Consider the following 14520-nt stretch of genomic DNA (forward strand, 5'->3'; position numbering starts at 1 on the left):
CTTTACCACAGTGGTTTTAATTTGGTTTTACCACACTAAAAAATCATACTGTATCGGGAGTAAGATTAGGGTGATAAAATCGGAGTAAACTGCAGTGGTAAAGGATAGTATTGCTAACTATATTGGCCCCTCAGTTGGGAACCAAGGGGTCTTCTTTCTCTGCATCTATGATATTTCTCCTGAAAGACAAAAAAAAAACCCCAAAACAAACATCTATCTTCCATTTCAGAACCAAGTGAAAGGCCAGTGAAATGAGCCCTAGCAGCAATATTTTAATCTCACTTCAGATTTGCTCCTTTGGATTTGCTACAGCAAGGCTTAGGTTCCTTAATCTTTTTTAGAAAGACATCTTCAAGCAACATAAAATAACACAGTGAGCTTGAGGGAGCGAATCAACCCTGAAGTGCTTATTTTGCAAAGACCTGGTTACTATAAAAGTTATTCAGGTTGTAGGTGTTCTGGGAGGAGCTTGCCAGGAATACATTGTGAAGAAAATAATTACACTGTCAAGAAAACAATTGCCAATTCCCCTTTTTTTATTTTCTTAGGGGACAATATCCAGCCAGCAGCTAAATTATTAAATGCTGGCTGCTGCCAACTGAATAAGATCTGAAAAATTCAATGTCGGCCCCTACCCAGGGACCGTCACTGAATATCCGCATTTAGAGCAGCCACCAGGACTTACTTTTCTTTTTTTTTTACTGTCCTAAGTTAATTGGATAGTTATCCAGGTACCACTGCTCAATAAATGCAGTTCCTAGGTAACTACCGGCTCTGCCTGACTCTGGACCACCATGGTATTAACTGAATAGTAATAACAAAAAAGAAAAGTACCCACATATATCAACATCCAAATGAAATATATCACAAACTATAACAAATAAGATCAAAAGGGATATAAATCTGAAAAATATATAATGTAATGCGGTGTGCTCAGTTCACCAGTGTAATCACCTATAATGTGAAGAAAGTGAACCTGGATTTGAAACCATCATCGCACATTATACAGTGGGGGAAATAAGTATTTGATCCCTTGCTGATTTTGTAAGTTTGCCCACTGACAAAGACATGAGCAGCCCATAATTGAAGGGTAGGTTATTGGTAACAGTGAGAGATAGCACATCACAAATTAAATCCGGAAAATCACATTGTGGAAAGTATATGAATTTATTTGCATTCTGCAGAGGGAAATAAGTATTTAATCCCTCTGGCAAACAAGACCTAATACTTGGTGGCAAAACCCTTGTTGGCAAGCACAGCGGTCAGACGTCTTCTGTAGTTGATGATGAGGTTTGCACACATGTCAGGAGGAATTTTGGTCCACTCCTCTTTGCAGATCATCTCTAAATCATTAAGAGTTCTGGGCTGTCGCTTGGCAACTCGCAGCTTCAGCTCCCTCCATAAGTTTTCAATGGGATTAAGGTCTGGTGACTGGCTAGGCCACTCCATGACCCTAATGTGCTTCTTCCTGAGCCACTCCTTTGTTGCCTTGGCTGTATGTTTTGGGTCATTGTCGTGCTGGAAGACCCAGCCACGACCCATTTTTAAGGCCCTGGCGGAGGGAAGGAGGTTGTCACTCAGAATTGTACGGTACATGGCCCCATCCATTCTCCCATTGATGCGGTGAAGTAGTCCTGTGCCCTTAGCAGAGAAACACCCCCAAAACATAACATTTCCACCTCCATGCTTGACAGTGGGGACGGTGTTCTTTGGGTCATAGGCAGCATTTCTCTTCCTCCAAACACGGCGAGTTGAGTTCATGCCAAAGAGCTCAATTTTTGTCTCATCTGACCACAGCACCTTCTCCCAATCACTCTCGGCATCATCCAGGTGTTCACTGGCAAACTTCAGACGGGCCGTCACATGTGCCTTCCGGAGCAGGGGGACCTTGCGGGCACTGCAGGATTGCAATCCGTTATGTCGTAATGTGTTACCAATGGTTTTCGTGGTGACAGTGGTCCCAGCTGCCTTGAGATCATTGACAAGTTCCCCCCTTGTAGTTGTAGGCTGATTTCTAACCTTCCTCATGATCAAGGATACCCCACGAGGTGAGATTTTGCGTGGAGCCCCAGATCTTTGTCGATTGACAGTCATTTTGTACTTCTTCCATTTTCTTACTATGGCACCAACAGTTGTCTCCTTCTCGCCCAGCGTCTTACTGATGGTTTTGTAGCCCATTCCAGCCTTGTGCAGGTGTATGATCTTGTCCCTGACATCCTTAGACAGCTCCTTGCTCTTGGCCATTTTGTAGAGGTTAGAGTCTGACTGATTCACTGAGTCTGTGGACAGGTGTCTTTCATACAGGTGACCATTGCCGACAGCTGTCTGTCATGCAGGTAACGAGTTGATTTGGAGCATCTACCTGGTCTGTAGGGGCCAGATCTCTTACTGGTTGGTGGGGGATCAAATACTTATTTCCCTCTGCAGAATGCAAATAAATTCATATACTTTCCACAATGTGATTTTCCGGATTTAATTTGTGATGTGCTATCTCTCACTGTTACCAATAACCTACCCTTCAATTATGGGCTGCTCATGTCTTTGTCAGTGGGCAAACTTACAAAATCAGCAAGGGATCAAATACTTATTTCCCCCACTGTATGTTCCATCCATGTAATTGACTAAAAAATTAGCCAAATGCTGACAAACTTATCAAGCATCAATGCATAAATGCACTTCAAGAGGTAACATATAATCCTAAACTACTGTGATGTATTATATTATGCCGTGATAAACTCAAATACCTTGAAGCAACATAACCTCTCACAATCTGTATATTGTCACTGTCCACACCATCATAATCCAACAACAATCAATGAAGAACGCAGTTCACTTATCTGCTGCAAAGTAGCAAAGCTGATGGAATTATTGCGATAACTTTATATGCATGATATCCCAATCCAGTGAGATGACGTGGAGGGGCATTTTCGAATGGGGCGCCCATCTCTAAGGGCGCCCATCTCTGAGGATGTCTCTGCGAAGGGGCGGGACATCCCGTATTATCGAAACAAGATGGGTGTCCAACTTTCGTTTTGATAATACAGTCGGGGACACCCAAATCTCAACATTTAGGTCGACCTTACAGCCTTCTCCGGGGTGACACCCAGGTCCACCCCGATCCACTCAGGGCCTCCGCTCTAGGTGCCCAGCGCTCCCACCAGGTGCTGTGGAGGACTTGCAGCCCTTCTGCATTTCCTCACAGCTGTATCCGGGGTGACTCCAGTTCCACCCCGATCTTCCCAGGGCCTTCTCTCCAAGTGCACAGAGTTTCCAGGTGCTTTTTGGCTAGGATCAGGCGACCCTCAGTGGGAGGAATGCATTTTTCTCTTTGTATCTAATCTTTTTCCAGTTGCTAAAGTACCTTAATCATTTATGGCCCCTATTCACATTCTCTTCCTAGCTCTGTCCCTTCCTAATCTTTTCCCTCACCCCCTACCTTTCTCTGCTACAGGAACTCACTTCCCATCCATTGATTTCATCACCTCACCTTCTCTCCTACCCTCTTCCTCCCTCTTGGCTTTTAATCTCCGTCTCTTTTTTCCCTCCATTTTGCCTTCCCCATTCCACCTAAATACCTCTCGCCTTCAACGCCTTCGTGGCCACACCTCTCCTACTCTCCTCCGCTCTCTTTTACTCCTTCTCTTACTCTCAGCTGGTGACATCAATCCCAATCCTGGCCCTCCTCACCAACTATTATCCAAACTCTACAGATCTCACCGTGACCTCTCTAACCTCATCTCTATTCCTCTACTCCCCTCCTCTTCTCTGCCCTTCTCTTGCGCCCTATGGAATGCCCGCTCTATCTGTAACAAACTCCCCTATATCCAGGACCTCTTTATCTCGCGTCACCTCCATCTGCTCGCCATAACAGAAACCTGGCTCTGCCCTGATGACTCTGCTTCAGCCGCAGCCCTGTGCCATGGCGGTTATCTATTTTCACATACTCCTCGCCCTGCTGGCCGTGGGGGCGGTGTTGGACTACTTCTCTCTCCCTCCTCCAGATTTCAACCCCTTCTTCCACCTCAATCTCACTGTTTTTCCTCCTTTGAAGTCCACTCTATCCGCCTTTTCTCTCCTCTGCCTCTTCGAATAGCGGTCATTTATCGTCCCCCTGATAAGTCCCTTTCATCCTTTCTCAGTGACTTTGACACCTGGCTTGCCTTCTTCCATGATCCTTCCTCCCCCTCTCTCATCCTTGGTGACTTTAATATTCCTGCTAATGATCCTTCCAACTCTTATATTTCCAAGTTACTCGCTTTAACGTCGTCCTTTAATCTCCAACTATGCTCCACCTCCCCCACTCATCAAAATGGTCACTGTCTTGATCTCATCTTCTCCTCCAACTGTTCACCTTCGTTTCCTTGCCTCTGATCATCCCTCCTCTGATCACCATCTTATAACTTTCACACTTAAATCTCCTCCCTCCCAGTCCCGTCCTATCCTATCTAATTTATCTAGGAATCTTCACGATATTGACCCTTCATCTCTATCCTCCCATGTTTCAAACCTCCTCTCTACTGTGGCACCATCCACGTCTGTCAACGAGGCTGTTTCTTCTTACAACAATACTCTATCCTCTGCCTTAGACACTCTTGCACCTTTGATGACCCGCCCTGTAAGGCGTACAAAACCCCAACCTTGGCTGACTTCTAATATCCGCTACCTATGTTCCTGTACCCGCTCCGCCGAACGCCTCTGGCGGAAATCTCGGGCCCTTGCTGATTTCTTACACTTTAAGTTCATGCTGACCTCCTTCCAATCTGCTCTTTTACGTGCCAAACAGGATTATTATATCCAACTGACCAACTCTCTTGGCTCTAATCCTCGACTTCTCTTCACCACATTGAACTCTCTCCTCAAGGTGCCCCCTCCCCCAACTCCCCCTTTATTATCTCCTCAGACCCTTGCTGAATTCTTTCACAACAAGGTTCAAAAGATAAACCTTGCTTTCTCTACCTCACCAGCTCTCCCTCCACTAGTCCGTTCCCCTCTCTCTCCTTCCCCTCATTCCCTTTCCTCCTTTCCTGAAGTTACTATTGAGGAAACTACACTTCTCCTTTCTTCCTCAAAATGTACCACCTGTTCCTCTGATCCCATTCCCACCCACCTTCTTAATGCCATCTCTCCTACTCTTATTCCTTTTATCTGTCACATTCTCAACCTCTCACTTTCCACTGCGACTGTCCCTGCTGCCTTTAAACATGCTGTGGTCACACCTCTCCTTAAGAAGCCTTCACTTGACCCTACTTGTCCCTCTAATTACCGACCCATCTCCCTCCTTCCTTTTCTCTCCAAATTACTTGAGCGTGCTGTTTACCGCCGCTGCCTTGATTTTCTCTCCTCACATGCTATTCTTGACCCATTACAATCTGGTTTTCGCCCTCTCCACTCAACCGAAACTGTGCTTACTAAAGTCTCCAATGACCTATTACTGGCTAAATCCAGAGGTCAATATTCCATCCTCATTCTTCTTGATCTTTCCGCTGCTTTTGACACTGTCGATCACAGCATACTTCTCGATACCCTGTCCTCACTTGGATTCCAGGGCTCTGTCCTTTCCTGGTTCTCTTCCTACCTCTCCCTCCACACCTTTAGTGTTCACTCTGGTGGATCCTCTTCTACTTCTATCCCTCTGCCTGTCGGCGTACCTCAGGGTTCTGTTCTTGGTCCCCTCCTCTTTTATATCTACACTTCTTCCCTTGGTTCATTAATCTCATCCCATGGTTTTTCCTACCATCTCTATGCTGATGACTCCCAAATCTACCTTTCTACCCCTGATATCTCACCTTGCATCCAAACCAAAATTTCAGCGTGCTTGTCTGACATTGCTGCCTGGATGTCTCAACGCCACCTGAAATTAAATATGACCAAAACCGAGCTTCTCATTTTCCCCCCCAAACCCACCTCCCCGCTCCCCCCGTTTTCTATTTCTGTTGATGGCTCTCTCATTCTCCCTGTCTCCTCAGCTCGAAACCTTGGGGTCATCTTTGACTCTTCTCTCGCCTTCTCTGCTCATATCCAGCAGACCGCCAAGACCTGTCGTTTCTTTCTTTACAACATCCGTAAAATCCGCCCCTTTCTTTCCGAGCACTCTACCAAAACCCTCATCCACACCCTTGTCACCTCTCGTTTAGACTACTGCAATCTGCTTCTTGCTGGCCTCCCACTTAGTCACCTCTCCCCTCTCCAGTCGGTTCAAAACTCTGCTGCCCGTCTCATCTTCCGCCAGGGTCGCTTTACTCATACTACCCCTCTCCTCAAGACCCTTCACTGGCTCCCTATCCATTTTCGCATCCTGTTCAAACTTCTTCTACTAACCTATAAATGTATTCACTCTGCTGCTCCCCAGTATCTCTCCACACTCATCCTTCCCTACACCCCTTCCCGTGCACTCCGCTCCATGGATAAATCCTTCTTATCTGTTCCCTTCTCCACTACTGCCAACTCCAGACTTTGCGCCTTCTGTCTCGCTGCACCCTATGCCTGGAATAAACTTCCTGAGCCCCTATGTCTTGCCCCATCCTTGGCCACCTTTAAATCTAGACTGAAAGCCCACCTCTTTAACATTGCTTTTGACTCGTAACCACTTGTAACCACTCGCCTCCACCTACCCTCCTCTCTTCCTTCCCGTTCATATTAATTGATTTGATTTGCTTACTTTATTTATTTTTTGTCTATTAGATTGTAAGCTCTTTGAGCAGGGACTGTCTTTCTTCTATGTTTGTGCAGCGCTGAGTATGCCTTGTAGCGCTATAGAAATGCTAAATAGTAGTAGTAGTAGTAATAGGACAACCTCGGTTTTCGCCGATAATGGAAACCGAGGACAGCCATCTCAAAAACAACCAAATGCAAGCCCTTTGGTGATGGGAGGAGCCAGCATTCCTAGTGCACTGGTCTCCCTCACATGCCAGGACACCAACCGGGCACCCTAGGGGGCACTGCAGTGGACTTCACAAATTGCTCCCAGGTGCATAGCTTCCTTACCTTTGGTGCTGAGCCCCCCAACCCCCCCCCCCAAACCCACTCCTCACAACTGTACACCACTACCATAGCCCTAAGGGGTGAAGGGGGGCACCTAGATGTGGGTACAGTGGGTTTCTGGTGGGTTTTGGAGGGCTCACATTTACCACAACAAGTTTAACAGGGGGGGGATGGGCCTGGGTCTGCCTGCCTGAAGTGCACTGCACCCACTAAAAACTGCTCCAGGGACCTGCATACTGCTGTGATGGAGCTGGGGATGACATTTGAGGCTGGCATAGAGGCTGGAAAAAATGTTTTTAAAATTTTTTATGGGTGGGAGGGGGTTAGTGACCACTGGGGGAGTAAGGGGAGGTCATCCACCATTCCCTCCGGTGGTCATCTGGTCAGTTCGGGCACCTTTTCAAGGCTTGGTCATGAAAAAAATTGGACCAAGTCGGCCAAATGCTCATCAGGGACCCACTTCTTTTTTCCCTTATCGATCGAGGACGCCCATCTCTTAACCATGCCCCCGTCCCGCCTTCGGTACACTGCGACACACCCCCATGAACTTTGGTCATCCCTGCGACGGAAAGCAGTTGAGGACGCCCAAAATTGACTTTTGATTATGCCGATTTGGGCGACCCTGAGAGAAGGACGCCTATCTCCCGATTTGTGTCAGAAGATGGGCGTCCTTCTCTTTCGATTATGCCGCTGATAATATCCAACAGTCAAGAAAGTCAAAACCTTATAAACTCCTTCCTTCATGTTTTGTTGAGTACTTTTTTATTTACCCCCCCCCCCCCCCCCCCACCATTTACTAAAGCTTAGCTTGAGTTATCTACAGGAGGGCCCATAGGAATAAAATGGGCCCTGCTGCAAATAGCTCGAGCTAAACTTTAGTAAACAACCCTCTTAGGTCAGTTGTATCATTATTTTGACTAGCTGAATAGTGCCATATCAGTCTGCCCAAATACCAGTGGCACTATCTGGGCATGCAGTGCTGGATATTCTTGCTTGGCCTAGTCAGTGTGATTTAACCAGGCATGCCCTGTTAAATTGCTTGGAATGTCAAACCCTTAATATTTAACAAAGCTTTACTGGGTTCTCCATAACCAGCCATGGGAATCTGCAAGCAGCACCTTTGAAATCAACACATCTGCTATGGAAATCTGTGACTGCCAATGACAAATCTGAAGATCGACTGAGGAATTCCATCTCCAGCTTTTTATCAAATGGCACTGAGTATTTTCCAAACCACAATAAGCATCAAAAATTATGAACATAAGAAACAGAAGACAGCATTCACCAAAATCTGTAACTATATGCTGATGAAAAGTAATTAAACATTAAAAGAGGAATACATGCTTAATCAGCCTGGAGGCTCAGACGGAAACTGATAATCCAGCACTGCCAGAGACTCTCACTCTCACCCACACCATCTTTCAAGTTGACTGACAGTACTGAATAGCCATATTTGAATCCTCAGAGAATTATGCCATTTCAAAAAATAGATACAAGAGGCATGGTGAAAAAAGATCATGTAGAGATCATTCAAGAGGTTCTCCACAGGGCAGACATTCATGTCAATGCCCACAAGTGGAGGTTCACATTTTTAAGGTTTTCTTTATTGTTGAGTTGTACTCATACTGTTCAGGAAAATTTAATAGGGGAAACGCAGGGGTTTGGGATATGCCACCTGTATGAGGCTGGCCTGGATATTCATTCATACCAAGCATGTTTATAGCGGTAATTGTTTGGTATGAAGAACATAAAATAGTATTGGGTAAGAAAAACGTCCCATGTTAATGTGGTAATGATGGTCCATAGTATAAGAGTTGATGCCTATGGGTAAAAAGAATGTATAATAGGTTGAGGTTTAACCATAGAAAGGCGATACAGTAGAATCTTGATTATCTGATATAACCGGCTCATCGTCGGATAATACGGAAAACAATGGAAACCCCTCACAATGCATGGAAAACATATTTTATGCATGAAGAACAGGCATAGATTATCTTTAATTCAAAAATATTATTAATTAATTTATTTTTATTTTATTTGTTACAGTTGTACCCTACATTTTCACACCTATTTGCAGGCTCAATGTGGCTTACATAGTACTGTAAAGGCGTTTGCCAGTCGGTTGATAACAAATACATGTTATATTGTAGTCGAAGTGAGGTAGGTGTGTATGAGGCACCGTGATGATGGAAGGGATGAAGGTTGTATATTGTCTAGTACGATCATTGGTTATGTTGTGTTGCTGGGTGTGGGGATTTACGTTGGATCGGTGAGGTAAGCCTTTTTGAAGAGGGTGGTTTTTAGTGATTTCATGAAGTTTAGATGGTCATAGATTGCTTTCACAGCAACAAAAAAAAGAAAAATTGTACAGCAGACAATCTGAGCACAAAAACAGAGCAGTATACATAGTACAGCAATTGTTCGGCAGGCAATGTGAACAGAAATATTATACTGTACAGGTACAGAACCGAGCAAGAGAAGCCATATTTATCAACTGCATATACAGAATACAGAACCAAGCAGAGCCCCATTTCTCAAGATCACTGTTTTCTCATCTCCAGTCAAAACCAGTGTGAAGCAGAAATCAAGGCACCAGAACAGAAACTGGAAACCCTCCAGATATAAGAATGAGTATAAGAATAAAGGAAGTTGTGTAAATGTAAATAAATAAATAGGAATACAGCAGGTGTACTTATGGTACTGCATAAAACTCATGTGCAAGAATCTTACCATAATTCCATTTCTGCAAAAGCACGGCCTCAGATCAAAAATGGATCCCTGGCAGGAAAAGCAGGCTCTCGGGTGGAGGAGTGGCCTAGTGGTTAGGGTGGTGGACTTTGGTCCTGGGGAACTGAGGAACTGAGTTCAATTCCCACTTCAGGCACAGGCAGCTCCTTGTGACTCTGGGCAAGTCACTTAACTCTCCATTGCCCCATGTAAACCACATTGAGCCTGCCATGAGTGGGAAAGCATAGGGTACAAATGTAACAAAAATAAAATAAATAAATATAGTGCTCCATGTCAGCTCCAAACATTTCTGCAAATGCATGGTCTTGGATCAAAAATGGTTCCCTGGCTGGAAAGCAGCTGAAAATATGTTTGTTTACTTTCTTTACTAGTTCCTTTCTGCAAATGTTTCTGCTTTATAGACAAAATAACGTTTTTCCTCTTTCCACTGGCCAAAAATTGCTACCATGCTGTTAAAAGCAAGGTCTCGGCTTAAAAGCTTTTCTACGGTTCCCTCACCGTGCAATAGGGGTCCCAGATCCAAAAATTATTACCATGCTGCAATGTTGTAAAAGCAAGGTCTCAGCTTAAAACTTCAATGGTTCCCTCATTGCAAAAGCGGGGTTCTAGGTCTAAAAATTACTGCCATACTGTAAAGTTATAAAAGCAAGGTCTCAGCTTAAAATATTTTTTATGGTTCCCTCGCTGCACAAGCAAAACATGGTGCAACTGTCGGCAGGATGAGTAAGGTTAATATTAGGGGACTTCGTTGAGAATGCAATTTAGCGAAACACGTGCCATGTCGGAGAAATGTGCCCCTAAGCCGACTAGACCAGAGTTCTCTTTTTAAAGATGAGTAAAAATTTGATGATAATATAATTTGAAGAATATAAGATAAAGTTATTTATGCATTAAAAGATTTTGAAAAATACAGACAACATAGGAAGGAGGCAGTCAAAGAACCAGTGAAGATTTGAGTATGTAACACGCTGAGGGGCATTTTCGATATGACATCTAAGTTGTCATATCGAAAATGCCCCTCAGTGTCTTACATACTTGCAAAAAACGTTCAAAATCGGAATAGGAAAGAAAGTAAAAGTAATTTTCAAGAAAACAAAGGTATTTTTTCTCTGAAAATACTGTTTTGAAAAACATTTTGTGATTTGGACGTTTTGTTTTTTGGTCCATTTTCAAACAACAAAAGTCCAAGTTCAAAACGCACAAAATCAATCCATTGGGATGTAGGAGAAGCCAGCATTTTTAGTAGACTTGTCCCCCAGACATCCTAGGAAAGCAATAGGGCACCCTAAGGGGCACTGCAGTGGACTTCATAAAATGCACTCAGGTACACATCTCAGCATTGCTCCTTTATCTTGTCTGCTGAGCCACCCCAAAACCCACTACTCCCAATTGTACACCACTACCATATCCCTTGTGGGTGAAGGGGGCACCTGTATGTGGGTACAGTGAGTTTTGGAGGGCTCACAGTTTCCTCCCCAAGTGTAACAGGTAGGGAGATCTTTGGACCTGGGTCTACCTGTCTGCAGTGCACTGCACCCACCACTAGACTATTCCAGGGACCTGCTTGCTGCTCTAATGGACCTGAGTATAACATCTGAGGCTGGCAAGTAATGTTTTTTAATGACATTTTTGGGGGGATGGGAGGGAGTTAGTGACCACTGGGGGAGTAAGGGGAAGTCACCCCTGATTCCCTCCAGTGGTCATCTGGTCATTTAGGGCACCTTTTTGTGCCTTATTCGTTATAAAAACAGGTCTAGCTCAAAATGCCTTAGTGTTAGTCTTGGACAGTTTTGTTCTGTTCCATGAAAAAAACAAAGAGAAACGCCCAAATCCCACCCTTAACAAGCCCCTGACATGCCCCCTTGTGATGTGAACGCACTTCTGACGGACTTCATTGAAAAACATCTAAAAATTGTTTTTGACAATACCAATTTGGACATTTTTATGAGAAAAACGCCCAATTGCAGATTTATGCTACATTTTGGATGTTTTTCTCTTTTGAAAATGAGCCCAACTGTGTACAAGCAGATTAACCACAGCTCGTTACTACTAAGATTCATCGACCAACCCTTTACTTGTGTTGACTTTCTGGAGTTTGTGAATGCCTATGAAGAATTTAGACATCCTGAGGTGTTTATTATAATTTAAAAATGAGCATTTATGTTAGTCATAAAGCTGATGTATGTGTTCATTAAATGCCAGAGATATACGTGTACGTGTGAATCCAGCTTACACTCTACCTAGACAGTGCCTATTTGTATATATATATGCTATGTAAGATATGTGAAAATGTACAGAATCTTGAGCATTTACATGCATATGGGCATGGATATACATATGTATTCCACTCTTCTAATTATTTAGTCACATATTTGGTACAAAAATGTTAGCATCCTATTTATAGAATTACCTCCATGCCATTTCCATGGTGAGCATGGATATTCCCAGCAGTAGAATTAGGACAAGGTTTGGAGTTAATGTCAAACATATACATGCATGTTTTCAGGAAAATTTGCATACTAAATTGCAGGCATACATGCATGTGAATATGTCTGGTGGGGTAATTTCAACAGGAAAGTAGGCATGTCCTGTCACTTTGAAAATTGTCATAAGATGTGCACGTACTGGTTGCACAGGTTTCATGCTCTAAGCTTTTTGTGCACAGACTTCTAAGACAACCTTAGCATGGCCCTTGTTTTAGGAGCTCCAATGAATGCTACTAAACCCAACCACCACTGTTCCCTCTAAGCTGAGTAGAAGTCCTCCAACTTTATTGCTGCCAGTGGTGGGGGTGGAGGGGGTGCTTCAATGCTGTGTTTTCAGTTGCTAGAGACAGTCAGGTTCCCTGAAGTTCTGCAGAGCTTGCCTGTCCCCCGCTATTGAAAATGTGACAGTGAAACAGCACCGCCCACTGGCAGGAATGTAGGTGGAGGACTCCTACTCAGCTTAGAGGGAACAGTGCCAACCACTTATTGAAAATGTACTCTTACTGTTCCTGCTTTTTACTTCATGTTTCATTTTATACTTTTTAGTTTGTATTATATTACACTTTTCTGTTGCCTAGGTTCCCATTTTCTCTTGCAAAGTCCCCAGCCTGTGCCAAAAGAATGCTCTTACTGCTAGTTCTTCAGCCAAGGCCATTTTCCGTTCACTTTACTTTCACTGTAAGATTAATTTACAAACTGAGAGGCTGGCAGACTACCTGCTGCTGTACAAGGTCAGTCAGAGCTACCTTCTGGACGTGTGGTGCCTCTGATATTCTGTGTTAGTGGATCTTGACTTCAAACCTGCGTATTTCATAGTACAATCACTAGAGGGTGCGCAAGAAGACTATCAGGTTGCAATTATGAATGAAAAAGAAGTATTTTTTTCATGCAATTGCCAGAGAACATTATAGAAGTCGTTAGCATAAATTGAAAAAAAGAGGTTACATCATTCAGAGGCTAGAAAACAGTCGTTGATGCAACCCTGGGTTCAGAACTTTCTTGGCTTATCACTGCTTCTAACAGAATGTGAAGTATAATTTAAAATTTTAATTGATTTCATTTATTGGGATTTATTAACCGCCTTTATGAAGAGATTCACCCAGGGTGGTGTATAGCAGGTACAGTTTAATATAAAACTTACAATTTTGTTAACAGCATAACAATAGTAAAATAACCAAGAATAAACATAAATACAATAAATGAGGTAAACTTGAAAACAGTAAATTGAAACCTAATAATAGGAGTGGCCTAGTGGTTAGGGTGGTGGACTTTGGTCCTGAGGAACTGAGTTCAATTCCCAGCACAGGCAGCTCCTTATGACTCTGGGCAAGTCACTTAACCCTCCATTGCCTGCCGCATTGAGCCTGCTATGAGTGGGAAAAAGTGTAGGGTACAAATGTAACAAAATAAAACTACATGAAACAGTATAAAAAATATACACATTTAACAGCACTAAATTTCAAAAACTAGACATATAATACTAATGATACACTGAGGGGTCCTTTGGTAGTGCAGGTGCGGGTTTTGGGCATGTGCAGATAAAAATGCCTTTTTTGCTGAAAATGGACGTGCGGCAAAATAAAAATTAGCATGCGTCCATTTTGGGTCTGAAACCTCACCGCCAGCCATTGACTTAGCAGTAAGGCTTCACGCGTTAACTGGTGGTAATGACCTATGCATATAGAATGCCACTTGATGCATGTAGCTGACACATGTCAGAAAATAAAAATTAATTTTTGGACGCGTGCCAAAGATGAAATTACCATAAGGGCCAAGTGGTAGCCGGGCGGTAACTCCAAATTGGCGCACATTGAGCATGCGTAGGTGTCTACGTGGCTTAATAAAACGGCCCCTTAAATAAGCATGCATTAGAACATTCAACTAACATAGATATGATGCTAAAGATTTACTACAATACAGATTACCATATAGCTAAGGGACCAAGAGCAAGATATATGATGGGAACAAGATTCGTGGTACAGAGTCAGTTGGGATAATTTGATGGTTAGCTAAACTCAAGGCAAGTTCTTTGTATAGTTAAGCAAGAGATAAGGAACTGATCTAAGTTACATTGTGTGTAGCAAGCTAGTCCAGGCACACTATATATTAAAGGGTTGGGAGAAGAGCCAGACTTTCACCAGCTTCCTGAAGTAGAGGTAGTCTTGAGTTATATGTAGCCCCTCTGGGAGTAATTTGAAATGAACATGTGAGAAATAAAAGTGTGGTACATCAATGAATTTTCATTTTTGCAAAGATCATCATTTTCAAAGTTATAAAATCATTGTCTGATGACATCAGCTAGCGA

At 43.4% G+C, this 14520-nt stretch overlaps 1 protein-coding gene across 3 annotated transcripts in view; it reads left to right on the forward strand.

The window, feature by feature from the left end:
* The window catches only part of GRIA4 (glutamate ionotropic receptor AMPA type subunit 4), a 520316-nt gene that overhangs the window by 101183 nt on the left and 404613 nt on the right, over positions 1-14520 (forward strand). The gene's annotated exons all lie outside the window — the stretch shown is intronic.

Source organism: Microcaecilia unicolor, chromosome 4, assembly GCF_901765095.1.
Source record: "Microcaecilia unicolor chromosome 4, aMicUni1.1, whole genome shotgun sequence".
NCBI lineage: Eukaryota > Metazoa > Chordata > Amphibia > Gymnophiona > Siphonopidae > Microcaecilia > Microcaecilia unicolor.